The sequence below is a fragment of the Lissotriton vulgaris genome, chromosome 1_1 (assembly GCF_964263255.1).
Source record: "Lissotriton vulgaris chromosome 1_1, aLisVul1.2, whole genome shotgun sequence".
NCBI classification, from domain to species: domain Eukaryota; kingdom Metazoa; phylum Chordata; class Amphibia; order Caudata; family Salamandridae; genus Lissotriton; species Lissotriton vulgaris.
In genome coordinates, this window is record NC_141685.1 from 1,716,271,238 (window position 1) to 1,716,298,373 (window position 27,136).

Consider the following 27,136-nt stretch of genomic DNA (forward strand, 5'->3'; position numbering starts at 1 on the left):
CTGCATGGGCGCCCCCGTCCCCCTCACTGGAACCTGCGACATCGACGCACTCCTGCCGGCGCCAGCCTCAGTTTGGAAATGGCTAAAACACAGCCAAGGTACAGACTTGTTCAGTTCCGGTGGAACACCAGAGTGACCCGGTAGGAAAATTGTTGCCGCCCTCCCCACTCTTTGATTGATGGTCCATATTGTTAGACTGTTACCACATTGCGCAAAACTTTTTGAACTACCAACGGAAGGTTCTGGTCCAACCACGAGTCGTTGGAGACATTCTGACTATGCTGGAACCTGCCTGACCTCGCCCAAAATGGCGCTGATACACGAAACAAAACTTTCAAAACTCCCTGTTCACCCGGATTGCTCGAATCTTGATGCTCTGAGATACGTGTGCATTTTTGGGCAATGAAAGTCGATAAGATGGATAGTGATTATGTGCTTAGAGAAGAAAGCAATACAGATATTGATCATATGTTTGGACAATGAACTGACTTAGGGTGGGTACTAATTTTGATTTGGAAAATGAATTGGTGTAATTTAGACAGTGAATGAGCATTTGGATAATGAATTAATGAATTAATTGAAAAACTGACTTCTTGACATGCATCATGCTTGCTCTGTAGGGAAGTTTAATACGATTTTATTGCACTGCTGCACTTTATGCAATGAACTGCCACCAACTTCGTTCTTCTTATGTACAGTTCCAATCTGCTCCGTGGCCGGTCCACTGGGTTGTAGGCCTGTATTTATACACCAACACTTTTTTTATTAAAAGTATTTTGAAAAAGAAAGCATAGTTGTAGTGGTTGCATTAGTGAGTTTTGAATGTTTTGCTACTGTGAGCGAAGAATAAGTATGATGAAAGCTGAAGGTTAAAAAGGACCAGATATTTAGCAGCTACATTAATGTGTCACAGGCAGCTGGAAAAGTGTTTTAGACGCCCTTAAAACGACACCACAGAAATGCCACCTGACCGCCACCCTTGCACCCAACAAAAGGGGTTACGACCAAGTAACTCATGTAGATACGCAGATCGTCAATGATTATCTATCTGACATTACTGGTCCCTCTGGGCTTAAACGCCGAGATGGTAAAGAAATACAGTGCGTGGAGATAGGTCGAGTATGTGGTAGGTAAAAACATTTTCGGACTACTGCATGCTGATGTGCTTTGAATGCTGCCCCCCACCCCTTCTTTCTCCTCCCTTCTGCAGGTCACGTCAGAACGTCGGCTGAAGTGTGGGAGAGCGATGATCGAACCACCGACGAAAAGGGAAGGAGGGAATATGTGCATAGTCCTTATGACGATAAGTTTTTAAAAAGACGTAGACTTAAAACATGACTGTTCCTCCTTAGAACATAGCGACTGGGAGGATGGACTGACATAGAAACTTGACGGGTACTGTATGACGAAAATTGACTAGAAATAATACGTTAGATAATGTAACTAGACGTTTGACTAGGTAGGGAAAGGACAAAGAAAAGTGTGTGGGTAAGGGTTACCACGGCACCACCCGTCTGGGAAGTTAGAAACGTTGTTGATGTTCAAAATGTACCACCTCCTTCTCACCCTCTTATAGATGTAACCAAGCTGTCTGACTATTCTCCTGATCAATACCCTCTGTTGCCTCAGCCTGGAGAACTTCCAACCAAAAGAAGAAACTCAAAAATGGTTTAAGATCCACCTATGGGCAATGGCCCGACCAGGTTAATTTCTGATCGACTGACCGAGGTGTAAGTATTGGCAAATTGAGAACGCTCGCAGAAACAACAAGCGAGAGGGAAAAGGAGGGAAAGGGTAAAAAGAGCTAAGCACGTAGATAAATAGGATAGTAAAGATACGCAGGATATAAAAATAGATCTTGTTGGCCAATATTTGTTTTGTGTTTTGTCGTGAACGCTTTTGTATGTAACGGTATAGAGACAAAATATCGACTCCAAAATATCGACTGGACATAATATCGAGTTTTAAATATAGACTGGACAAAATATCGACTGGACATAATATCGACTACAAAAATATCGTTTTTCAGGTAAGTGAAGTAATATCGACTGTGTAAAATATAGATAGCAAAAATATCGATTTTTTAATAATATATAATATTTTATAGTGTATTTTTATGTAATAATATGTGTGAATAGTGTGTATTAATGTTATAAAATAATTTATTACATGAATTTTGTTTTGTTAATAATTGCGTAATGTAATTCTGTAGCGGGTTGTGGGTTTATAGGGGAATAGGGTGGGAAGTAATTTAATAATAATTAATTAATTAATATATGTGTGTTAATATTTTGAATTAATAATTAATTGATAATTAATTAATATTAATTAGTTAATTAATTAATATAATGTTGAATATATTTTGTATTAGTAAATAATTGTTAATTAATTAATTGTAATTAGTTAATTACATTAATTAGAGTACATTTTTAATATATATAATTTTGTGTTATTTTTAAGTAATTAATTTTGAAAAAATAATATTAATTATTAAAATAATTACACCTAATGTTCTAATATATTTATTTTATTGTTATTGTTAATTAATAATTAATTGGTAATTAAATAATATTGATAAATTTTGGGTAAAGGAGCATTTTTAGGGTTCAGGGTCAGTTTTCAGTTCATGGGTAAAGGGGTATTTTTAGGGTTCAGGGTCAGTTTTCAGTTCATGGGTAAAGGGGTATTTTTAGGGTTCAGGGTCAGTTTTCAGTTCATGGGTAAAGGGGTATTTTTAGGGTTCAGGGTCAGTTTTCAGTTCATGGGTAAAGGGGTATTTTTAGGGTTCAGGGTCAGATTTCAGTTTTTGGGTAAAGGGGTATTTTTAGGGTTCAGGGTCAGTTTTCAGTTTTTGGGTAAAGGGGTATTTTTAGGGTTCAGGGTCAGTTTTCAGTTTTTGGGTAAAGGGGCATTTTTAGGGTTCAGGGTCAGTTTTCAGTTTTTGGGTAAGGGGGTATTTTTAGGGTTCAGGGTCAGTTTTGGGTTTTTGGGTAAAGGGGTATTTTTAGGGTTCAGGGTCAGTTTTGGGTTTTTGGGTAAAGGGGTATTTTTAGGGTTCAGGGTCAACAAATAAGATTTAAAAAAATTATTTTTATTATTTTCATTTATTATTTAATTATTATAATTTAATTTAAGTCGTTTTAAGTATATTTTAGTAATTAAAATTTAATATTAATTTAATTTAACACTGTTTTTAATAAAGTCGATATTTTTTACATCTATATTTTTGTTAACGATATTTTGAACTCGATATTTTTGTACTTACCTGTTTGTAGATACAAACTCGATATTTTGACTGTCGATATTTTGTCCACGATATTTTGGCAAGTCGATATTTTGTCAGTCGATATTATTTCAGTGATCCGTATGTAACACATGTACTGTCTTCCCTTGTCTGAGTTTGTGTGTATGTAATGTACGGATTTATGTCTTTCCTCTGTCTGTGTTAGCGTGTTACCTGACCCCTGTCGTTCTGTGTTGTGAGCGCACTAAATGACCTATTACCGTACACGTCTTTCTCTCTCTCTCCCTCTATCTGTCTCTCTCTCCCTCTCTCTCTCTCTCTCTCTACATGTCATATGTGTACTGAATAGCTCGTTTAGGTTGCGGACGACTCTCACTCTCTACGAGAGTCCCCCTGTTCCATCTTCCTTTGTGTATATACTTTGTGCCCCGCTGGCACTAGTCTGATTGGATACTCTGTGAGCACAAAGGTGTTCAGTGAAATTGACAGAAAATAAAATGATTGTGATTTGCCATATTACTACCTCTCCTTTCTACAAAATGAATGAACTCGAATTGGCTAAGAAAGAAAGAACAGGTGAGACGACTAAGGTCCCCTAATCTGGCCCTCTTAAAAAGGGAACTATATGTCAATGGCACCCTATTTTTTTTGTTGTTGTTAGAGACAAACGCCAACGTCTAGGTTGACCTCCAATGCCCAGATTGCCCCACCCCTTTGCACCCAAGCGCGAATGCCCTAAGCGTCCCCGCCCCACTTGATTGACCCCAGCTGCTGTCCCGGATATAAACATGATGACCATGAGTAACTGTCGTCCCTCGAGAAAACCTGTTTTACCCTGACTCTCGATGATAGCGCCCCCGCCCTGTTTGTAAAGGTTAGCCAGCCTTGAAGGGAAATGTTAGACTGTTAAGGCTCAGGTTAGAAAGACGAGTCTCCCTGGAGGTTCCGAAATGTTGAGTTTGATGAAATGCACAGTTGATAAGAGTCTGACTTTCCTCCATATGTGACATGTGTAGACGATGAATAAAACTTGGCATAAACTCAGTAGGAATGCTGACATATGCACTGCCTGGTAATGAACCTCTGACTGTGACCGATGAGCGTATCTCCCAAGTACGTAGGATTGAGGGAGGAATTCACATGCATAAATGTCTTCTCCTGACCAGTTCTCTAAAGCTTGTTTTGTACCTATTTCAAAGATATACGATCACCGGAGGAGAAGGGTCGGACGTGGCACACAGCCTGGCCGCAGATCATGGGACACATGCGACATCGACCAAAGGTGGAGCCCCAGCACTACAGTAATACGGGACGAGACAGCACTCTCCAATGTGGTAAAACGAAAGGATGAAGGGCTGTCCTGAAGCCTTTTGTCCGCCTACCCACACGTGCCTGAAGCTTCCGTCCCCCTCTTCAAGCCCGGTTGATGGGCTTGCTTGCTTGTTATCATTTGCTCCCTTGGTCCCTTTGGTGTGTCCCAGGAAAATCTGCCCCCACTCCGCCCTCTCACTCCCATCGACTATCGAAACCACACACCCTCTTTTCCACATGACTTCTTGTCGAAAGGAAGGACAGCATCCAGGTGGAAATGGGGTACGCCGCAGGAATATGGGTGCCGAGCATAAGGCGCCACTAAAAGGATTGGTTAGGGAACAGGACTGTGGTCTAACAGCAAAGGACTGACCGCACCCTGCAACGCGTAAGGATGGACCCGAGCTGGACCTATAGCTCCACCGCCAGTGCTCAACAGCGCCAACGAAAGGACACGGACTAGAGCCTACCAGTGATGGCTCACTGCTAAAAAGACTAGAGCCTACCAGTGATGGCTCACTGCTAAAAAGACACTGTGACGAAGAGATCTTGTGTATTGAACTGAATTCCGCCCTCAACTACTTGGTCAAGATGTTCATTGGTCACATTTTTAAGTCAGAAACATTTATACTATGTAGTGCTTTTGAAATGATAGGAACTCGACAAATGCAATTTCCTATGTGCTGCATTCTGCCCATCACATCAACTGTCCATGATTATATGCCAAATGTTAGTATTGACAAATGCTAATTCTTCAACCACGCCTGTTTATTTGTACCCCCATCAAGTACAAAAATGAACTCTGTAATGTAAAAAGGGGCGACTGTGGAAAATTAGAGAAATTGATGTACATAAACAGCGTTCATTTCCCTTTTCCCACTCCTCTCCCTGTAAGCACCATGAATACCATAAAATATTGACCGCATCACTCCGCCAGTAAAAGCCCGTACCCATATGTACATGACAGCCATTCTAGGCACCATGGCCTTTTTAATCACCGGCTTCCCTTCTGCGCGTATTTGAACCCCCCCCCCTCTCTCACATGCATAGACCATGAAACCCTCTCCCTCTGCGCGACCCTGCCCTGAAAGGCAACCCTTCTGCTTGACCCACGCAAACCCCCCATTTCCTCTTGAAGAGGCATCCTTCGCCTCAGCTGACATAGCCCTCCCCAGCTGCACCTGACTGCCCCCGCTCTCTCATGTACGGGTCATAAGACCTCTCTCTGTGCGACTCTGTCCCTGTGCACACCCTGGCTTCCCCCCTCCCCTTCTCCCTCACACGGGCAAGTCATAAACCTTCTTCTTCTGCAAGACCCTGTCCTTGGGAGTCACGGCCGCGCCTGACCAGCACCTCCTTTCCTTTCATGAATAACCCCTCTGTTAGTAAACCCTCCCTCCGCGACTGACTGTCCACACATGTCTGAGGTCATCGCCTAAGCCAGGAGATACTGTTTACTGCTTATTGTATGGAATCACTCTTCTTCAAAGGACCCACTATTGATCCTGGCCACCCCACCCCCTGGGCTATGATCAGGCGCACACATCCTAACAAGTTGACGGAACACTCAGCTGCGTGATTGCCCTCCCCTCTTATCAGCAGGTCAAGGGTCCGGTAACTGGACATAATATCGACTACATAATATCGAATGGACAAAATATCGACGGAAAAATATCGACATTAACAAAATATCGACTATAGGAATATCGTTGAAAAAAATATCGACTGCAAAAATGACCCAAAAATATCGAATACAAAAATATCGACTCAAAAATATCGACTAGACAAAATATCGAAATATAGTGAAAGTAAAAAATATCGAGAAAATGTTAGAAAATATTAATTTTATAAAATAATATATATATTATATAAATAAATAGTACCTAATGTTTAGGAGCGGGTTGTGGGTTTATAGGGGAATAGGGTGGGAAGTAATTTAATAATAATTAATTAGTTAATATATGTTTGGTAATTGTTTTAATTGGTAATTAATTAATATTAATTAGTTAATTGTTTAATTGATTAATTAGAATATAATTTAATTGATTAATTGATTAATTGAATATTAATTATCCATATTTTTAAAAATTATTTTGTATATGATTTTAATTGATACATTGGTTATTAATTAATAATAATTAGTTATTTATTGTATTAAGAATTAGTATATTATTTATATTTATTAATTGCTAACATATTAATTATAATTAGTTAATGATGTCATTAATATATTGCATATCATTTAAATAAATTATTTGGTAATTCATTTATAATAATGACTTAATTACATTAATTGTATACATTTAAATGTAATGTGTTAATTAATGTTGATGTTAATTAATTAATTGGAATTAAACAATATGAATTAATCAAAATTATTATTATAGCTATTGTGATAATATATTTTATAATAGTTTTTTAAAAAATATTTGTTTTATTTTATATATTTATGTTTAATGTTTTGTTCATTATTATTTATAGTGTTCTGGCTTTGTTTCATAGTTTTTGTTATAGGTTTATTTTTTAGGGTTCTGGGTCATTTTTCTAGTCGTGAGTAAAGGTGTATTTAGTGGGATTTGGAAAATTTTTACGTTTGTGGGTAAATGGGTATTTTTAAGGTTGAGGGTCAGTTTTCAGTTTGTGGGTAAAGGGGTATTTGTAGGGGTCAGGGTCAGTTTTTAGTTTGTGGGTAAAGGGGTATTTGTAGGGTTCAGGGTCTGTTTTCAGTTTGTGGGAAAAGGAGTATTTGTAGGGTTCAGGGTCAGTTTTAAGTTTGTGGGTGAAGGGCTATTTGTAGGGTTCAGGGTCAGTTTTCAGTTTGTGGGTAAAGGGGTATTTGTAGGGTTCAGGGTCAGTTTTCAGTTTGTTGGGAAAGGAGTATTTGTAGGGTTCAGGGTCAGTTTTCAGTTTGTGGGTGTAGGGGTATTTGTAGGGTTCAGGGTCAGTTTTCAGTTTGTTGGGAAAGGAGTATTTGTAGGGTTCAGGGTCAGTTTTCAGTTTGTGGGAAAAGGAGTATTTGTAGGGTTCAGGGTCAGTTTTCAGTTTGTGGGTGAAGGGCTATTTGTAGGGTACAGGGTCAGTTTTCAGTTTGTGGGTAAAGGGGTATTTGTAGAGTTCAGGGTCAGTTTTCAGTTTGTTGGGAAAGGAGTATTTGTAGGGTTCAGGGTCAGTTTTCAGTTTGTGGGTGTAGGGGTATTTGTAGGGTTCAGGGTCAGTTTTCAGTTTGTTGGGAAAGGAGTATTTGTAGGGTTCAGGGTCAGTTTTCAGGTTGTGGGTGTAGGGGTATTTGTAGGGTTCAGGGTCAGTTTTCAGTTTGTTGGGAAAGGAGTATTTGTAGGGTTCAGGGTCAGTTTTCAGGTTGTGGGTGTAGGGGTATTTGTAGGGTTCAGGGTCAGTTTTCAGTTTGTTGGGAAAGGAGTATTTGTAGGGTTCAGGGTCAGTTTTCAGTTTGTTGGGAAAGGAGTATTTGTAGGGTTCAGGGTCAGTTTTCAGGTTGTGGGTGTAGGGGTATTTGTAGGGTTCAGGGTCAGTTTTCAGTTTGTGGGTAAAGGGGTATTTGTAGGGTTCAGGGTCAGTTTTCAGTTTGTGGGAAAAGGAGTATTTGTAGGGTTTTGGGTCAGTTTTTAGTTTGTGGGTAAAGGGGTATTTGTAGGGTTCAGGGTCAGTTTTCAGGTTGTGGGTAAAGGGGTATTTGTAGGGTTCAGGGTCAGTTTTCAGTTTGTGGGTAAAGGGGTATTTGTAGGGTTCAGGGTCAGTTTTCAGTTTGTGGGTAAGGGGTATTTGTAGGGTTCAGGGTCAGTTTTCAGGTTGTAGGTAAAGGGGTATTTGTAGGGTTCAGGGTCAGTTTTCAGTTTGTGGGTAAAGGGGTATTTGTAGGGTTCAGGGTCAGTTTTCAGTTTGTGGGTAAGGGGTATTTGTAGGGTTCAGGGTCAGTTTTCAGTTTGTTGATAAAGGGGTATTTGTAGGGTTCTGGGTCAGTTTTGGCCTTTAGGGTGAAGGGGTCTTTTTAGTGTTTTGGGACAGTTTTGGGTATTTTAGAGTGCTGATGTATAGTTTAACTTAACAGTGAAACATTAAATTTATTACACGAAAATATCTATTATTATAACTTTACATTAGTACCCTTTATTTAGATAAAAACAATTTATGTATTAGCATGTTTCCAGACAGTAGCTATAGTGGAGTTGGAATTCTAATTATTAATTGGTTGGTGTTCAGCACCATCAGTAATATTATCAACACTGGAGTTGGATTAATAAAAATACATTGGTTAGTCTCTACCACATTTTATGGTATTACCTTGAGTGTAGTAGGAATAGTAAAATAATTTTTGCTACTGTCCTGCAGCTTTTATCATTTTAGATTGACTGGAGTAGTAATAATACATATAAAATTGGTCAGTGTGCAGCACATTTGTATACATTTGTTCATTACTGTATTTTAATAATAAAAAAGAATGCAACATAGATGTTTTCAAATTAGTTTATTAAACAATTTTTAATTTTTTTACTGTGTACTACAATAAAATCAAACAGAAATATAACATCACATTTTTTTTAACTTTTATTATTCACACAATAACATCTTTACATTTATATACATGTGGTCAATGTAAAAAATTATTTGGATTACTAGATTCTTTCAGAAAATTTTACATATTCCCATCAGTCATTTACAATTTAAAGTATTTATATAGAAATACATTAAACAATGATTTGTTATATATTTCTTACATTAATATTTAATAATTTTAATATTAAATATTAATATAATAAAATATATAATACATTTTTCTTTTTAACAAGTAACATGACTATTATTACATTTCTTAGGATAAATTGAAATACAAAAATAAATTTTCTTGGTGTATAATTCACACAATGTTGTTTTTACATAAAACATATAAATTGCTTTGGTTGTAAAGTTTATAATTGTATAGGGAAACAATATGTTTAATTATAATATCTGGTATTTATGAAATTGTAGTAAAGCAATTATATAATTTTGTTATAATTAGAAAAAATTATATACTCTTTTTTTACTAATTAATAAAAATAATAATTATTTTATTAATTATTATTATTATTAATTAATAAACATAAACATTCATTTATTATTAACAAAAATATATACATTCACAGATAAAATAGATAATTTTTTCAGGCAATTCTTTATATACTAAATGGTTCTACTTGTTATATTAATAACAATAAATAAGTTATATTATTTATCATTATTAATTATTCCCATAAACATTTATAATGTTTTATTAAAATTATACACAAAATTATTCATATAAATATACAGAATAACTAAATATTTACATCTTTTATTCTAAGTTTTACATAATTATTTAATATTATTAATATATAATACATATTATATATTAATTTATATTAAATATATTATTTTTTTTAAATAAAGGAAAATTGTCATGAGTATAGTGCATTAATTTGTTACATTATACATGTGTATGTATTATATATTTTATATTTCACATTGTTTATTCTATTATCCCTTTACACAAATGGGTTAAGGGGACTACTTTTTTACCGCGTAAGGTTATTGCGCTCCATTCAGGACTGGAGAAGCTCGCGGTTGGGAGTTGCTTCGCGTGGAGAGAGGTAAGGTTATTTTTAACTATAAATTATAAGTAAGTGGTCATGTTTGAGGATGTAATCAAACTCTGTAGTGTTTTTTGGTGTATGTATTATTAGTTTAAGTAGCGTTTGGGTGAAAAGTCTCCGTTATAGATGTGTCGTGCTTTTTTTCCTTCAAGTCTAATTTTAAGTGTTCGGAAATGTCTTCTTACATGGTTAATGTTAATTGTTAGTATATTTACAAATGTGAAGGGGGTATTTGTGGGTGGCTTTCGTTATGTATGTTATTTTACAGGTTTCGGTTCCTCGCATGAAAACTACATGGAAGGAAGCGTGTTTTTTAACGGAGAAACAAATGTTTAAGTTATTATGCTTATATTTTGACTTTTATCTCCTATTTTTCGGGTTTGCCAGGACCGGTTTTTGAACTTTTTAAACCTTTTTCGGGTTTTTTGGAGGGTTTCGAATCGGATTGATACATTGATATGTGTGACCATTTTTTTTAAATAGTGTGTATATAACTTTAAATCCTAACGTGTACACACTACTGTTTTCGGAATTTCCTGGAGCGTTTTTTTACGTTTTACAATTTATTTTCGGGTTTTTGAGGGTTATCCCATATTGGAATAGTAAGATATTGGATTGGATTGTATGGATTGATTTTTCCTTGATTGCGTCTCTCAAGTCCAAAAATTGTAAGTATTTATTTTACAATTTTGATTGGGTGGGAAATGTCGATTTCTAATGTTATGTGTATGATATAAAAAATTATAAACATTGCATATTTGTTATAAATTTTTTTACATAACTTTTAAAAGTTTGTCAAACAAATATGTTTTATTTATAATTCATTATATATGTTTATGACATGTGAATTTTATTAGTATTGTAAGAAGACATTCGTATATTTACTTGACATTTTTATAGAAGACTTTTTGCTATTATTGCCAGGTATTCTAAACCTCTAGTTGTAGGGTATAATGTGACTTGACTTTGAAGTAGTCGGAACATTTGTTGGGTTTGTTTAGTGAGTTTGGGCCCTATTTGTGACACTGATTGTTCCATTCTTAGTTCCTGATAGCTTTGTTCTTTTTTCAAAGCTTCAAGAAGGTTGTGGAAAGTGGGTTTGCCTCTGTTTGTAGTTGCTTGGAAAGCATTATGCCACCCTTCAACACTATTGTTGGTTTTCGCCTCTTGGTTTAAAGTACTGAGATAGACATTCCACCAAGGGATTTGGAATTTGGGCTGGCGTCGATGTCCTGATCTGTGCAACCTTCCCACCCAAGTGTCTTCAAAATAGTCTAGCAATGGTGTTAGCTTATCCTCATTCCTCTTATAATATGCGCTGTCAATTAATAAATTGTAATGTTCAGCAACATCTGTAACAGGGACGTAGGCCAGGGCTATTAACTTTTTAACTTGATAGGCAAAGGTGCTATCTGTAGAGTATAGTACACTTAAAGTAGATTTTTGGAGATGCCTCCATATACTCTGATTAAAATGATAATAGCAACCCTGGATTGCTGTGTGTGGAAATGTTCTCAAAATGCTATTTATCATAGCTAATTCGAAATCAATAATTATTTTTTCGGGAAAATAATTATTGATTTCCGTTTTGAGAACATTTAAAATTTCGGTGTAGGTTGTTTGCTGTTTGTTGGGTAGCAAACAGTAAATGAAAGGTATGTTAGAATGATGGTATAAGCCGTGGATGGAATACAGTTGGTAAAAAGGTTTTGGGCAGGGTTTAAATGTTCCATCCATCATCCATTGGGGACACTGTTGGATTTTTCGTAAATTACTTGCAGTAGCAAACATAATTATTCTGTTTGTACTGCTTTCATTATCAAAAAGAATAAATTTATCTTTATTGTGTGTGATGGCCATTTCGGGTGAAATAATAATTTCTTCAAAACAAGTTGGGTTGGGTTGGGTTGTGCTAGTGAGTCGTTTGGTGCGTACAATAGTGCGTTTCAGGGAGTCAATAGAGGGTAGTTGCCCTGAAGCATGGGCAGGGATTTTTACCAGTTCTTCTTTAAGTATTTGGGTGGTGGGTTTGTCACTTTGTGTGCTAGCACTTTTAATACTTTCTAAGGCATCTCTAATTTCAATTTCGGTGACATTTGGGGGATGATTATGTTCTCTAGTAAATAGCACATTAGTTTCCTCGGTAGTGGCCCTCCCATAACATTTGTTGGAGTAGTATTTTGTACACTTCCAAAAAACCTTTCTACCACTTTGTCTCTCCTGATTATACACATAACCCATGTAGCATAATAGCAATTTATTTTTCTGAGACATGACAAATTCTGCACCTTCAGTCATTTTGATTTACTTGTTCTAGGAAAGAGTAGAAAGAAACAAAATCAGTACAAATTTTTTAACTTATGTGGTGCTAACATCATTAGTGATGCATTTATACTTACAGTTAATCAAAGTAGTAGTCACAGAAGCAGAAATGTCTTTTGAATGATGGTCTTGTATGTATGTCTTTATTTGCTGTTGGTATGAAAATATAGAAAAACAATGTTAATGTTTATATATAACAAACGTATTTCCTACTCAAAAGCAGTTGTCATTTTTGTCTACTAGTGCATTTGATGTAAGCATTACATATACTTACTTGTATAAATAGTAGAATAGTAGTAATTGGTGGAGTTCATCAATTTAGTACAGGTATGATCTGTAGAGTAGATAGAAGAAATAAAAGCAAAATATTATAATTTTAATACTGAACCGTTTGGAAATGTAACACATTTAAAAATATACTAACTTCTACATATGTCGTTTTATTTGTTGTAGGTAGAATAGCTGTATGATGTATTCAGAATATCTGTAGAGGAAATATAAAATAGATAAGATGTTGTTAAGAACATAGACTGTGTTATTTTCTGCAGTTTTAGAGAAATGATAAATATACTTACATTTTTAACAAGGCTATTCTTCTATATTGGTATCTTTTGTGTAGGATGTTTTGATATGATATGTAGAATAGATGTATGATGTTTTCTGAATATCTGTAGAGGCAATTCAAAATAAATAACATGGTGTTAAGAATATAGTTAGCGTTTTTTGTGCCCACATTTTAGCAAATAACAATTATACTTACATTTTTCTGAAGGGTATTCTTGTGTTTTGCTATAGTTGATCTTGGATCTTTCAAATGATCTATAGGGAAGATGTAAAAAGCAAGATATGTTGTTTAAAAATGTGCATTAATGAAATTTGCCGTTTTATAACAAACACATCTATACTTACATGTGTAATTAGGGTAGTTTTGTCGTTTTTGCAGTAGAAATAGCACAATTTCTGTATATCTGTAAATATAATGTTAATGAAAAATAAATACTTTTGTAAATTAGTGTTTAAAAAAAGCAGTTGCTGTGTAACAGAGAATTATAATATACTTACTATCTGATTTTGCACATGAAGAAATATGACCATGTAATAGGAATTGTGTTGGAGTAGTTTCTATCAGAAAAGTAGGAAGACATGAAAATAAAATAAGTGTAAGACTTAAGAGATGTAAGGAAAATAGTGCACTTCTAATTTAGTTTTCTACAAAAATGCTGTGTTACTTACTTGATTAATTAGCTAGTAAGCTGGATCTTTAAAGATGTTTATTCTGCAACAAAATCTTCAAAGTGTTGGCATCTACTTTCCAGAGAGGTAGCAGCAACAAATGGTAGAATGCATGTAGCCCTTTTATAGTATATGTGTTATGTGTGCTTTGATTTGATTGGTTGTAGGATGTAAGGAAGCATAGTATAGGCTAGTTTGAATTTTTTTAAGTTAATTGGAGTGTTTGTTGATGTGAGAATGGTGGTATGTGGTTGTTCCCGCATTAAAGCAGGTTCGTGTTTAAATGAAATATATTTATAAGTCAAAATAAGTTATGAAAATGTTAGTTACATGCAAAGAATAATAGAAAATGATAAAATGCATGTAATAGAATGTATAGTAAATGTGGTTTAATAGTATTTTTATGTAAGAAACAGGTATTATATGTGAAACGTTTTTTTTAGTGAGAAATGAATTTTATTGATGATAAAGATGGTATTTTAGAAAGAAAAGTGTGCAAAGATGAACTCGATATTTTTTTTTTAACGATATTGTGGTAGTCTATATTTTTGTAGTCGATATTTTTGTAGTGTTAGGGCTAATTTCATGTCCAACGATATAATTGTAGTCGATAATTTTTTAAGCGATATTTATGTATTCGATATAGTTAGTACTCGATATTTTTTACTCGATATTTTTGTAGTTTGTGTAATAGGTATAGTAAGTCGATATTTTTGTCGTCGATAATTTGTCAACGATATTTTGGTAAGTCGATAATGTGTCCGTCGATAATATTTCAGTGATCCCAAGGGTCCCTATTGTGAACACATGTGGGGTAGGATTGACACGAGGATCATGGGGATGTCTTTTCCGCGTTTCACAATGTTGTGATTGTAATGCTAAGTGTTCTGTAAGGTATAAAAGACGATCTTTCAGCTCACTTGTTAGAGCACCTCCCGATGACATCTTGTTTCGTGTCTGAAATGACAGGCTCTCCTCATGAGTAATAAACTCTGTTCTTGTGATTCCTGCTCCCAGCGCCCGTCTCTTTATTTGGTAACTATTCAGAATGGGAACTAAGAGGCGACTTGCGCCAGCAGCCTGGGCATCGATCGTAATATGGGCTCATTCTCCACACTACTCGAGCTGCAGCTTCCTCAAAGCAAATGGCAATTTCTCAAGACGAGCAGTCGCGACCTACCACGACCGCCCGCAATGAGAAATCTCGCCAGGCGGAGGCCTAAGGCCTTATTTTTTCATGCAAGCACACATCAACTTACTGTTGGTGAGCCACTAGAGAAAAACAGACTGCTCTGCGTCACTTTGCGAAATTTTGGGAAATCCGTATGGAGCACAGAGTGGGCAAATCTCTGCGAACTCCGCTGACAGAGTAGAATTCTTCAGCCACTCCTAACTAATGCTTGGCCGCAATAAGAGTGATCAGTGCAATACCCTAAGGAGGAGCCCCACAGATTAACAGGGCCAGGACCCATAGCACAGTTTCAGCTTCTTAAAGGGCAGAGCTTCCAGTCCAATCAAGAAGATGGGAGAGGGCTTGAGATGGTCTCGCCCAATGCAGAACTTGCTCTGAAATCTTTTTCTGCTGCTCTGTCGAACTCCTCATTAGGAATCATGGCTTGCTGGTTTCAATGTCCAGCACTGGATTTCTGCTGTGCTTCCACCATGGAGCATCTGAGTTGCCGGCAAAGGAAGAAAGCTAAGCAAAAAATATAATTTTGTGTTGTTTCTCTGGAAATGTGTGAATGAAAGTGTGTTTGTGAATGATTTAAAGAGAATGAGATTGATTGAGATGGCGTGTTAGTTTAATGTTTGAGAGTGTGAATAAGAATGAAAGGGGGAGAATCAATAAGTGAGTGACAGCGAGTATGAGTTAGGGAAAGCAAAGGTATAAATAAAGCAGTGTGAGTGCGCTAAAGTGAATGAGTGATGAGAAATAGTGAGGAGAAGAGGGAGTGAGTCAGTAATGCCTCTATCAATGGTCCAGCTGGTGTACTTGCGCCAGCACACAGATGCCCTGGTGCAACTGCACCTACTGCACTAATAAACCAGAACAGCTGTACCCGAGGAGCGCAAATTAAGCTCCTGTGTGCCAGAACTGTGAGTGACAGTCAGTGATTATGAAAGTTTTATTGTGTGCAAGTGCGTTTGCATGTGAAAAGCAGTGAGTGTATGGGTACATTTGTGTGTGTGTGCACACAAGTCAAATTTTGAAAATAATGAGGTGGACCTGTGGAAAGTATTATGCCAAATGACTTTCAGGGTTCATCAGCCACCACTGTACTAGACATGATGCAGATACCTTTACACTATGGTGCAAAAGTGTGTGCCTGGCATTAGGCAGCCTGATTGTGTGCCGGTGCTAAGGAGACAGTTGAACAGTGACATATTTTAATAGATATGGTGCTTTTCTGCTCTTCCTCTCACAAAATGCAGCACAACACCTTTGGCTGCTACGCTGTGTGACATGACATATTTGTAATATATTGCACTTTCAAATATGTGAACTACGATGCGTGCTGCAATAGACCAAAGGTTTCATTTATGGCATTTTTGGCGTAGGGCAGCGCAGCAAGGCACCTTGCTGTGCTGCCCTATGCCAGAGTAAAAGGGCAAGAATGCATTGTATTTAAGCAATAAGTGCATTTTCTTCCTTTCTACCTGTGGTGACGCTGGTTTGGCAGCTTAGCAGCAGCGTAGGCACTCTTGCACCATGGCACAAGGGTGCCTCCATTGCAGGCGTTTTTGTTTTTTTGCAGGAAGGGGCGCCTTCCTGCCCAAAAGCACTCTCATAATGCGTTTCTCTCTTTCTATGTGTGTGCAGAATACAGCACACATGGAAAGAGAAAAAAAGCCAGAAATAAACACATTTCTCCTTGTTGAGCTCACCTCGGGGGCATACAGATTTGATGCTTCCCCTGGTTTACACACTTTGTAAATATGAGGCAGCGTCATTTCCCTGGGTGCTGCATGGGCAAACCCAACTTAACGGCCATTGAACGCCTCCCAGGCGCAGAGGGTGGATTCACAACGATTTGCGCTGAGTCGCCTCAGTCATGATTTATGAGGTCACTCAAGGCCACGCACTGTGGCTGTGTGGGGCTTCATAAATCTTTAAGGAAGCCCTGTGTCACACATGTATCACTTTACATGGAGCAAGCGTGATGCAGGGCTCTTATAAATAAGACCCCAAGTTCTTCCAGATGCAGTGGGTTCAATAAAAAAAAACCACAGAATTAGTCATTCCTATAGACAAGCAAGTCTGGACTGCCAAAAAAACAAGAAAACTACGTATCATCTGCCTTCTAAATTAATCTCTTCGTACTAAATTGTTACATTATTCTAAGACTCTGATGATGTCCATTGTGGCCCTGCGAGATTTTCTCATCCCAACATACATTTAACATTCTACATCTTTGTTTCCCTTGAGCTTTTTCTCCATTTCAACCATATTCCCATCGGATCGATAGCATGTTCTCCTTTCTCGCCATAACTACCTTCCTATTTCCTTGTGACACTGCTTGGGAAATAATGAACTCCCTGAAGACCTAGGGGAAGGGCTTCAATATTGCCAGGAAAGCGGCGCCTTTTTCAAGAGCGTTTGGCGCGATTGAAAAATGATTTTACAGAGAAATGTGTGATACGTGCTTTATTATGGCTAAAGTGAAGACAGATTTCAAATATACATCATCAAACGGGGACTGTTATAGTTCAGAGAGCGAGAAGAAGAGCGAGAGATAGGAAAATATATCCACTCTGCCACTGATTATGTATGTATTTAAGCGTTTGATGTGTGCCTCTCTCAATAAACAGCCGTAGGGTCGCCAGTTGGCAGAGAAAGAAAGATAGCCATAGTAAAAAGAATGCATTTATCATTTTATAAACTGATCTGTTTATGCGTTTATAGGCATCTAATTTGCTTTATGGTAATCCGGCGATATGTTGAGTTCAAATGCATCAAGTGACACAAACATGTCAGAAATCACGAACCTGATAAATAAAGAATAACACAATTGATTTCCTGCAAAATGTGTATTCAAATTTAAGTGAGTGAGTGACAACACAGTTCAATGATTATAAGTCAAATTTCTTGCGAAGAGGCTGAAATGTAAATATTAGGCTCCAGGGGCTGGGTCCTCCAGTTGTGTGAAGAGATTTAGAAGGTGGTAGATCTGGGGTTAAGGGACACTTATCTGGAGAAGATGTTTGTAGGTGTGCCATGAGATGCGATCGAATCGTGAAAAACTGTAGTAAGATGTTCTTGTTTCCCTTAGGGTTGAAGGGAAAAAAGTTCAATTTTCAGAGCTTTTAGGTTATGGGTTTAAAGTGAACATTTGTGTCAGGTACTTAATGTGGGCCATCCCCAGTTAACAGTTGTGGCGGCTCAAGTTTATTATAGTCATGCATTGCAGAAAAGATATTTAAGGAGGTGACATGGGTAGCCCCCCTTTGAAAGCTGGCAGGAAAGATAACTTAAGTTTTGAGAGATGCTCTCGAAATTCCATTCCAGAAGAGAAGGTCATAATTTTGATTGACAAAAAAACTGGGACCATAATTTGTGACCAGATCTTAGGTTCTCGTCACAAGCCACATGAAATGAGCACCTGACTCCATTAGCACAGATTTCGCCTATGTTAGAAAAACACTTCTTGCCCTCCCATCATGACTGTCACAGCACTTCCTGCTCTGTGTCCCTTAAAAGAGGAGCTAACCTGAGCACATCATGTTTATAACAAAAGTAAGGTGAAAGCTATGACTGTGATGAGAAAGAGTAGGACTCAGGGTAATGAAGATTGCTGGTAGGTAGTCTGAGCATTCCTTCGGCATCTTTATTCTTCATCTCAATCTTCAACAGATGAGCGTCTACCTGAGCTTAGTACAAATTGTTAATAAAACAAATCATCACAAAATGAATGAAAAATATTTGCAGTTTTATTAACTCCCAATTAACAAAGAACAAGCACATTTTTATTGTAGTGCTCATAATACAGCTGCTTCAAAGACGAAGAAATTACTTCAACCATGCATAATTCATGGTGTGAAATGAAAGTATTTGGTGTAGCTCAAGTAGCAGCTTCACAGCTATCTATAAGGGAGGCACCCCTAAATGTAGCCCAAGAAGAAGTAATGTCCCTGGTAAGGCAACCTTAAATTAATGCAGCCAAGAGAAGCCCAACTTTTTGATATGCCCAAAAAATGATCATCCTGACTTAAAGTAGAGGTGGAAGAATGATTACCCTTATTAGCTAAACCAAAGGTGAAAGATAACAAGTCTACTTGTCTGAAAGAGGACGTTCTTTTGAGATAATTATATAGGGTTCCATGAAGATCCCAAAAATGTCACAATTTTCCTGATTCAATGATGGAGAGGGAAAAAAGGCAGGAAGAACCAGATCCTGAGACAGGTGAAAAGAAAGTAACACCTGGGGCAACAAAGCATAATAAGGAGTTAAGACAACTTAAATAAATACAAAATAAAACCTCATAAGGGGTTCGTGGGAATGAAGTATCCCAATATAACCTATTAATAAAAAGATAAAAGTTAAGTTTTAGGAACTTTAACGAAATAGAAGCATGGGCTTCAAAGGGGCTCTCCTGAAGAACATTAGAGACCTGGGACATGTCCCGGAAAAAAAACGGGAGGGTGAACCACTGATCTTCTTAAATGAAAGCTTCTAAGAAGTCTAGCTACTAGAAAGTCAAAGTCAGAAATTGAGAAGCCCTTTGTTGCCCTTATGGCTGTCTATTGACTACGTAAATTTCCCACTGCAAGTCCTAAAAGAAAACCATCTCTCAGGAATTCTAGCATCTTGCTTGCTTCACTGGAGGAGGCTACAACATTTTGGGAGCAACATCCAGAACTAAGGTGCTTCTACCGTCTCTCATAAATCTTCAAAGTGCTCTGCATCCTGAATTCAGAATAAATATTGCAATATAAGAACAGCACCCCAAAGTCTCTAATGTTAGCCTCTCAATCTCTGCACTGCAAGGGAGTGACCACAAACAATCTTCTCTGATAACTGAATACATTTTAGAAGAGAGGGAGAAACTGGTAAGATTCACAGAGGTTGGACTTCTGACTGGACGGGAACTGGGAACCAAAGATGAATAATAAGCTTCTATCAGGAGAATTTCTACCTGCTCCTTTCTGATCTTGCAAAGGACTTTTGCTTAGTAAGGCAAAGGGGTGAAACCAAAAAATAGATCCCTGGGTAACAAAACCTCATTGCATTCATCTGCCATGCTTCTGGACATTCTAAACTACTTGCACCTGTTGTTACCCCTTGCTACAGGGTGTGTGGGGGATAAAGTATTCTCCTTGCCCAAATTGGAATGGACTAACCACTATTGCAACTTCTGAATCACAGATTGGGTAATGGAAAAAAGGGTCTCATTGTTTCATAGTACTTTGCCACCAAATCCCACTGGGATAGGAGATGGTATACAGAGGATAAAGGCTGCCCATTCGGAATCACACCAAGGCAACCACAAGGCAGTTCCCCTTGAACATCAGCCACTGTCTTGTTGGAACCTTTTGACATTTGAGAAGAGCTTTCAGCCATGATCTCAGTTTCTTTTGTCTTGGTATAGGAAGGAAGACTTAACCAGATAAGTTTGGAACTGGGCTCCTATCAATTATACATTTTGAACTGGAAGAAGATAAGATGTGTCTTTGTTCGGAATTGTTAGGCAATTGCATACAAGTTGAACTGCTTCCAGAGTTGTAGAAGAAACAAAGTCATCAAGATATAGGAAAACATACAATCCTTCGGAATAGAGGTTACCCACCAGAGGGGACAGAGTCATAGTATATATGCTTGGAGCTGAAGCCATTCCAAAAGGCAGGGAACAAAATTAGAAATAGTTATGGAAAACAGAAAACTTGAGGGATCTTTGAAAATGAGGGCGTGTTAATGTATAAAAGTTCTAGTCCAAGAGGCTTAGAGGTGCTAAGAATATTCCTGGACCAAGCAGATATTTTGAAGAGTCACTATCTTGAAACCTTGTATAAAATACAAAAGAATTCACAATTTATAAGTCCAGGATAGGTTGGAAGTGCCCTGAAGGCTTTGTATCAAAACGCTATGGAGTAGCAGCTCCACCATCTCGCTATTTCTCGCACAGTCATTATAGCTCTTTTGTTTAACATTTCCAATTCACATTTTTAAACTCCTAATGTTTGGCTGGACAACAAGAAGTCAGGGTTGTAATAAAGAAATCCTCTGGGACAGTCTTGAAGTCTACATTGTAAATTCATCCTACAACCTGAATGACCTAGAAGTCTGAGACTGGTGATTGCCAGGCCTCGGAGTAGGGTTGACCTCTTCCTCCCACTTTTTCAAAATAGTCATGACTTGGAAGCTGCTGCAAAAGCAGGAAATATGATTGGTCACAGATGGGATTTTTCAGGGAAGGAACCACCATGGCCACATTTCCTACCCTAAAAGGGCTGACCAGGTCCCCTTGATTAAACTGATTGACCAAACGATCAGTGAAAACCAAACCTTCTCTCTCTGGATGGAAGTCAGACTGCAGTTAAGAGCTTCCAACCTTTAGCAGACTTCTTAACTAATTTCTAGAAATGGCCCCAAATTCCTTGGTTCCACAAAAGGAAAAATAATTTGCACTGCCTTTTTGAGAGTTGTTAGCCATGTAAGACCTCGTTCAGATGTGTCTTGTGGCTGTTATTGTTGAGCCTGAGGCTAAAGAAGCAGTGAAGAACATGTCAAAGGATATGTGAGACAGAAATATGACTTGCTACTCCATTATGAGAAGTCTGTAAATTCAATAGTTCCCTTCTGCAATTCTTCTGCAAGCGCTTGACATTTTTTCAACAGAGATTGTACTTTATACATTGCAGCTCTAACAGCCACATGCATCATTGTAGGAATTTGCGATACCTAAATTGCAAAAATTAAGGAATCGCAATTTAGGAATCGCAAATTCCTATGCATCAAGAAATCGCAAAAGTTTTAGAGGTTTCTTAATTTCCCTTATTTGCGATTCCTTAATTGCGAATCACAAATAAGGAAACACTTTACATTGATTCCTATGGGCCTAGAGGCCCATAGGAATCAATGGGAAGGCATTCTCATTTTGCGAATTGGCAAATAAGGAATCGCAAAATGAGAATGCAATTTCAAGGGTGCAGGGGGGGTACAAAGGACCCCCCTGGACCCCTGGAATGTCATGTAAGTACATTTTACTCACACACATTTCCCAAGGGAATGTATGTGTGTAACATGTAAGTTTCAAAAATGCATTTATTTGCATTTTTGAAAGTTTTCGCAAATTACCATGAAGGTTTACCTCATGGTAATTTTTCCCTTCAAAATTGCGAATTCGCAAATTAAAATTAATCATGCATAGCATTTAGGAATCGTAAAGTTTGCGATTCCTTAAATGCTATCGCAATTTGAGAAATCGCAAAAAATTGCGAATTCTTAAATTGCGATACATGAGAAATAAATGATGCATCCCAAAAAGTGATTTTGGAATCGCAAACGGCCGAATTTAGCGATTTGCACCGTTTGCGATTCCAAAATCGCTTGATGCATGTGCCTGAAAGACCAAAATTAGAAGCAGTGTATGCTCTTTTCAAAACTCCTTCCACCTTCTTATCTTGGCATCAGTAGGCGCTGAACCTTCTGAAATAATAGTGCCGTTAGAAGCAGGAATGACTATCGAGGAGTCAGTTTTCACTGTTGACAGGAACTCCTCTTGGAAGCCTACTTAAGGTGCCTCCCGAAAAACATAAATCTACGGGAAATACATTTCTAAACACCCCACCCTATAAAGGAGTCCTCTAATTGATTAGTGGATTGGTAATGAATCTGATTCTTTGCATCTATATTAATAAAATAAATCCTCTTTCTGTAAAAGTCACTCAGGACGTGATACATTTTCACAAAGTGGACTTATTACTTGCTTTAAATGTAATCCTTGGACATATCTGTCATACTGTTCACCAGCCTCCTCAGAATAGTCAGAATCAATGTCATGCGAGGCTACCGTTTTCTGGCAGCAAAAGCTACCCCTACAGTCCTATTCATCATCACCTGTAGTAAATTCAAATCGAATTGAAATGGTTTGGGTCCACAGTTATATGGGGATATTCTGCAATTGACCTTGGGGGCTCAATATGCTTAGCTTTTTCTGCTTGTTTCCCTCCATTTCCAGAAACACACATCATCTCTTCACTTCATACATAACCCAGTTGCTAGGCAATGGGCCACAATAAAGAGCTTAAGGGGCAATTGCCATGTATAAAACAGACATTGTGTTTCCACTGAAAAAAAGTAAATTGCTCAGCCGTTTGAAGTAAAATTAATATTTTAAGTCTTTTTCAGTGAAATGCTCCTAATAGCTTGCACAGGCAGTGAGTACATACCTACAGAACGAATAGAGGGGCATATTATCAAGGCGAGCGATATGAAATTATCGCCACTATAGCAGTCGTTTTGGGCCGCAAACCAGCGATAATTTCATTGCCCTATTAGCAAGCTGTCGCTAACAGCGTGGGACCCACTTCTTTTTCGTTGCTCCGGGAGCCAGGGGCCTTGACTGCATCACTCTGGTTCCCCTTCTACAGCCACGCCCGCGCCGCATCTCGGACGCGCCCGGAGGTGTATAAAGTTAATCGCAGCCCCCGCTGCGCAGGACACATGTTGGCTGCGGACGGGTGAAGCTTGAACCCAGGGCAGGCCGTTCGTGCCTTTCAGAGTGTGAAAGAGGGCGGGCTGCCACCCCCCTAACTCCTTTGACTTGTGGACATTTGTAAGGGTACATTGCACAATTAATCTCGTTTTGAATTATACTCATAGTGGGCAACTGTGTCAGGCGTGTTGGCTTCAGGCTACGCCATACAGAGGGTTCCTTTTGAATCCCTCTGTCTACTGGGCAAGATTCGGCAGTCATGTTAATTTTTTACCCTAAGTCATTTCCCGGGAACGTTGCTTAAAATCCCTTAAAGCATGATTGCTCATAAGAATTGGGAAAAAGGAAGGACATCATGGGCCCGCCTGGAAGGGGGAGCACTGCAACCAGCCTGATTATTATTTTTAGCTAGGGTGGCAAGTGTTTTGTCAAATGAAATTTCATTACTGAAAAGAGACTCTGATTGGAGATAACAAATCATCCTCAGAGCGAATTGTCTCTTGGTGTTCCCTTGCAAACAGTTGACCCTGTTGAGATGGAACCTATTATGAGAACTGTTACCGATTTGCCAGATGGCCTCCATGGTGATCGAGATGAAGGAACATTTCTGGCTGAACCCCTGGCCAAAACGAAGATAGGAGGAGGGAAAAAATCTGTGCATATGCCCAATAGGACTGTGGGTTCATTTGCTTTAGATCAGATAGACTTGGGACAGAATGTGCCGAATTTGTTACAGAAAATTTAAGATATGGTACAATCACTCTTGGCACCCATCGATTTATGGCTGGCAAAGATAGACGCTTTACTCTGTCAGTCTATTGAGACACACTCTCAATATTTATCTGATAGCTTGAAGATAGTGACTGTAGAGTCAACTGGGGGTGTAGGGCCTACCCAGTGGGGTAATCAGGCCCTCTCAGCCCTTTTAACAAGTGGCTGTGAGCTCCTAAATTGTAGAGGAAACTCACAGCCAGGGCAAGTTAATAATAACCTGCTACAAGATGGCACTCAATCGAATAGGTGCCTGCTTACATTTCAAAATAATCAGGAAGTGCGAAGGCTGATGTATCATCAAGGAGGGTATTAGCTGTTGAAAAGTCTCACCCTGTAAACAATTTGGGTAGGGCCCACATTCCTCCCATCTCCCCCCAGAGACAGTAGTGAGAAATGATATTCTTGATCTGCCCCCAGAGTCAGCTCCCTTAGTGGCTATCCTGACAGGTGTTCCCCCAGTTAAACAGAGTACAAAGGAGTCAACGATAGATCTGACATATAAATTGACCCATTGGTTGGACAACTCGTTGGTAAACAGTTGTCACTTATCAGCCTATGTCATTATGGAAAGAAGAGTGGGATAGGTTGGAACCACTGTAAAAAAAGACAGGGGTGGTGATTGTATAATGGTTAACTTAACGCACCCGACACACAGAAAAGCAAGGATTCATAGCTATTACAGACAAGATACTAAAACTGGAATCTAGATTGTCCCGCTTCACTTTTTCTATTACACAGGGGTACCACACCAAAGGCTCAAGAGTATAAATCTTGATCTGTTTCTAGTAAGTCCACCTCAACCCTCAATTGTGAATACTCTTATTCCCCTTGTAAATAGATTTGCCACATTGAGGGATCTAGATAGTATTGATTGACAAACGGCTCGAACTGAGGATATGCAAACTGTAGGGTCTCCTCTATTACCTGGGGTGATCACAAATACTCACTTAAGGCCTATGTCTATCCAGTGTGGTCCATTGAATTTTAAACTAATGTCCTGGAGTATTGTGGGACTAAGGGCAAAAAAAGACGAGGAGTTGTGGCCAGCTATAATAAGGTCATGTCACATTGTTACATTACAAGAAACCTGGGACATATCTAATTCCTTTGTTTTGGATGGGTTTACTTACTTTTATAAAGCAGCTTCACCCCCAACTGTAGGCCGTGCAAAGGGAGGTCGGCTCACCCTGATATCACTCAAAATAGCCTGTACGATGAAGAGGTTATTTTGCTTCTCCCCCATGTGTTAGCAGCAGAATTAACTTTCGCCAAGTGTTCTACCTTGGTGATAATTCATTTTTATAATTCTTTTTACAAGGAAAATTATAGCTAGCATATTGCCGCAAATGAGGGTTTTTTGGAACAACACAGAGAGGAGAATAACTCCTACTTGTAATTATTATAATGGGGGATTTTAATATACATCTTTGTCCCTCTAATTGTACTCAAGGTAGAAGATCCTGGGATACTCTGGTCCCTCCAAGCCATTTTGAACACTGTGCCCAAGGTTGTTGGTAAGATAGCTTACTTGCTATAAATAATCTACAATGTCTTGAGCATATGGGGGGACAGACTCAGTACCATCTTTTAATGGTAGAGGCTTTGGCTCAACTATAGACTTTATTATGGTATTGGCCCCTTTGCTGTCCGACATATTAAAAGTAAACCCTGTTTGGAGTTGTTATAGTGATCACAACCCATTAATTTTAGAAATGACAATGGAGCTGGTTTTTCACGGGATGAGAGAAAGAGCCTATCAAATAGGAACTTTACACCAACAGACCAGGCCTGCAAAATTAGGTGGAGGAAGATAGTAAGATACAGACTGCTCTAAAACCAATGAGGCTCTCATGCTTCCTCTAAAACATAAGTCCATGAACGTAGAAATGATTATGGTATGTAGGAAAGCTTATAAATGAGCTATTAATCAAAGGAAGGATAAGATACGGGAACATGCATTTCTGGACTTAAATCACCTTAGTGTTTTGTGTACCAGCCCAAAATTTTGGAAAATTTTAAATCAATCAATCAGTCAATCAGAGTACTTGTAAAGCGTGCTACTTACCCGTGAGGGCCCCAAGGCGCTGAGGGGAGTCCTTTCTTTTCAGATCAGACCTCGACGAGAACAGACCGTGTCATCCCAGTCCACAAATGGATTACTCACTTTGAGCAGATTTACAAAGGAGTGGACCAAGAGAAACATGTTATCCCTTGGAACCCAGCATTGAGACGCTCTCTCTAAGATTTGGGATAGTCGAGGTTCAGAATGCCATGGCCACTGCTGGACAGAAAACCCCGGGCCTGATGGGGTCCCTGTGGATCTTTTTAAGGCAGATTCAGGTACATGGGTAAAGATTTTAACTAAGGTTTTTATTACAGCTATAGTAGATGGTTTTCCATCATGGTCCACAGCAGTTATATTACCCACTTTTACAAAGGGCGCCAGGGATGACCCTGCATGCTACCGCCCGATATCATTGTTAGCTTCATCCGTTAAAATTTTGGTGAAGGTGATCCTAGATCATTTAAAAATATGGCTAGATGCTACCAATGTAATTTCACACAGACAATATGGTTTTAGAAAAGGCATGGGGACCGTGGACCAATGTATAAATTTGATAATGATGATTGGCAAATATACACTTGCTAAAAAGGGTTGTATGTATATGGCATTCATGGACTTAACATCTGCTTTTGATTGAGCTAAATATACCCACTCAGGTGATGGATACTTTCTATTTGGAGTTCTCTTTAGCACCGGTCTTTTAGCAGATGTTATTCGATTATATCTAACTCATCACTGATTGGCTTTTTTTGCAAGTAATTTTCAATACCTTGTTTTCTTCAGCTTTTTATCTTGCAACTGCACCCACCATTGAGTTTTCTACATTTTCTGATTAACCTGAACGCTGATCATTTTCAACTTCATGGTTTACTGTGAACTATTCTCTTTCTCTGGGAGTTCTTTCGA